Below are 3,125 nucleotides of genomic sequence, written 5' to 3'. Positions count from 1 at the left end.
TTTCTATGATAACTTTTTATCTTTGTGCAATTTGATTTTCCCCTCATTTAGATTAAACAGTGTCTCAGGGCCCCTTCAAAACTATGAGGTCTCTATATTATATGTATTTACATCCTCCAAAGGACTTAGAATTTTTTTTAAGGAATTTGAAGAATTTGAAAAAAAAATATTTGTCCATAAATCACTCCAATTCAACTAAATTGGGCAATTTTTTCACTCTTTTTATGGTGGACAATACTTACTTATAATTATGGAACCAAGTGCTTGAAGGAAAAAAAGAGCTCTCCTCAAATAGGATTTGAACCCACGACCAATTGGTTAATAGCCAACCACTCTACCACTAAGCTACTAAGGAATAACAAAGGTATGATAGCACATAAAACTATAATTTGTAAATAAATAACCCTAATTTGAATAAGCAAGCATCTTAATGAGTAAGAGCCCTTGGCTCTTTTCTTACCAATATGTCATGCAAGCTTGGTGTCAGTGAGAAAGAGTTATAAAATGTCATGCACAAAGAAATGTCTTGTAGAATGTGATCTTAAATATGTGAATAAATAGTAGTATAGGCCATAGAACCTTATAGTAAAGTTTCAAAGCTTCAGTATAAACTTAGCTATTGGTATTCGTAGTTCTCTTAATAGTTTGAGAGTAGCCGTAGTCATTTTACTATTTTAGTCTCTAGAACTACTAGAGAGACTCATGGTCTCTCTAGTAGTGAACTATTTTGGGTGAGGAGGGATTTGAACCCCCAACACTGTGGTTCGTAGCCATGTGATCTAATCCTCTAAGCTACATGCCCTGTCTCCACCAGATAAAAAATATTATTACATTTAGCAGCACTTGTGGAATGGGAAAAAAGAATGTTGGGGTTTTTTTTATTCAAAAATAAAAGAGGAAATAACTAAGCTTTTTATTATTCTAGCATCGAGCTATTTTTCTACAAGGCTTCCCCTACAGTATCAACACCACACTAAAGTTTAACCACCAAGTTTGACATGGATTGGCATGGTTTCCCTACACCTGAGACACCAAAATTTTAAACCATAAACGAATAAGGCCATAAGATATTGGTTAGTACTTGTGGAGCTTTCTGCTTGGTAGAGGCTCTTTTATGGGGCCCTATCAAGTAGAAAGCTCAGAATGATGCAAATGGAGCTATGCAATAAACACTTCTTGGATTCTCTTAGCGAAATAAAAAAATCATTTTTCATATTGATTAGGAGTCAAAAATATTTGATTCCCTTTATTTTATTCATCCATCTTTTTTTATTCTTTATCATATCTACAGTAAAATGTTCTATCAAAAAATACTCTATGTACCTACGCAGATCAATTGATTTATATAGTAACAAGGTTCAAATATTTTGGTCTTTTAGTATGCCTCAATTTTATGCATCACTACACTTCTAGTTGACACCTATCACCTAACAGCTTGTATCATCATGACCTAAGAAAGCACTCATCTTGAGGTGGGCTTCTTACTTATAGGTGTTCAACAATTATACTCTCTACACTTGGCTACCCAGTGTCTATCAAGGACATGATAACTGGTACACTAGAGGTGCATCCTTTTGGGTCCTCTCGTACTAAGGAAAAGTCCTCTCGATGCTCTAACGCCTACACCTAATATGGACCAAACTATCTAATGACATTTTGAACCCCATCTCACATACTACTTTAATGGGTAAACAATCCAACCCTTGGAACATACTATCGCCCCAGGTGGCAAAGAGCCAACATCGAGGTGCCAAATCTTCCCATCAATGTTAACTCTTAAGGAAGATCGGCCTATTATCCCTAGAGTAACTTGTATCTATTGAGCAATGACCCTTCCACTTGATACCATTAGATCACTAAGGCCAATTTCCATCCCTTCTCGACGGGTTGGTCTTGTAGTCAAGCTCCCTTCTACCTTTGCACTCGAGGACCAATTTTTGGCTAATCTGAGGAAACCTTTGCATGCCTTTGTTACCTCTTGGGAGGCCTACACCCCATAGAAATTGTCTACCTAAGACTATCCCTTGGACAGTAGGTTCAGTCGCAAGGTTAGACTTCTATCTTTTCTAGAGCGGTATCTCACTAATGGCTCATGCCCCCCTAGAAGAGGGCCTTCTTCGCCTTCCACCTAAGTTATGCAACAAGAGCCCAAAGTTAGTGCCAAGGAATAATAAAGCTTCATAAGGTCTTTCTATCTAGATGCAAGTAGTCTGCATCTTTACAGAGATATCTATTACATTGAGTCTCTCTCTAAAATAGTGCCCAGATTGTTACGCCTTTTGTGTGGGTCAAAACTTACTTGACAAGGAATTTGGCTACCTTAGGACTATTATTGTTATGGCCACCATTCACCAAGGCTTTGGTCGCTAGCTTCCCTCTCATTAGGTTAGCAACTTCCTTAGCCTTTTGGTTCTAGACTAGCATCATCCCCAATACAGTATTTGACAACATTACAGAGACCTATGTTTTTGGTAAATAGTCGCTCGAGCCTGATCATTGTGACCTCCTTTGAGGAGGCACTCCTTCTCCCAAAGTTACAAAGCTATTTTTCTTATTTCCTTAGAGAGAGTTATCTCATGCCCCTAAGTATTCTCTAACTACCTACTTATGTTAGTTTCAGGTAAAAGTACCCATTTTTTGAAGGTCATTTGAGATTTTACTAGGAGTATGACATGGGTTGCCCAATGTGTTGTCTATCTTTTTACTTTTTGACACTACGCTAGAATTCAAACATTGGCTTGAGGTATTTTCTCTACCCAATTCTGACCCCACTTTTTAGGGTCATCTTCTCACCTTAAAGCACAAAACCATAATTAAGATGGCTAACTTAGCCTACTCCATCCCTCGGGGCCAACAAAGGGTAGTACAAGAATATTAACTCAGTATCTATCAACTATGCCTTTTGGCCTTATCTTAGGCCCCGACTCACCCTCCATGGATGAACCTTGCAAAGGATTTCTTAGGTTTTCAAGGCATTAGAATCTCACCAATGTTTGTGTTACTCAAGCTGACATTCTTACTTCCACTTTGCCCAACTCTGCTCCTACAGACACTTCTCTCTGAGGCAAAACACTTCCCTACCGATGTATTTTTTATTACATCCCATAGTTTCAACATATCACTTA

General features: G+C 37.9%; 1 non-coding gene across 1 annotated transcript; it reads right to left on the bottom strand.

Moving 5' to 3' along the window:
• Positions 1–283: 283 nt before the first annotated feature.
• Positions 284–355, bottom strand: TRNAN-AUU (transfer RNA asparagine (anticodon AUU)). Its single transcript has one exon. It is a non-coding gene; the product is annotated as a tRNA-Asn (tRNA).
• Positions 356–3,125: the final 2,770 nt, after the last annotated feature.

This window comes from Cupressus sempervirens, chromosome 5 (genome assembly GCF_028749045.1).
Source record: "Cupressus sempervirens isolate cs-2001-9-10 chromosome 5, ASM2874904v1, whole genome shotgun sequence".
NCBI classification, from domain to species: Eukaryota; Viridiplantae; Streptophyta; class Pinopsida; order Cupressales; family Cupressaceae; genus Cupressus; species Cupressus sempervirens.
Note: the sequence above shows the minus strand (reverse complement) of the source record. Positions and strands in the feature narration are given on the sequence as shown.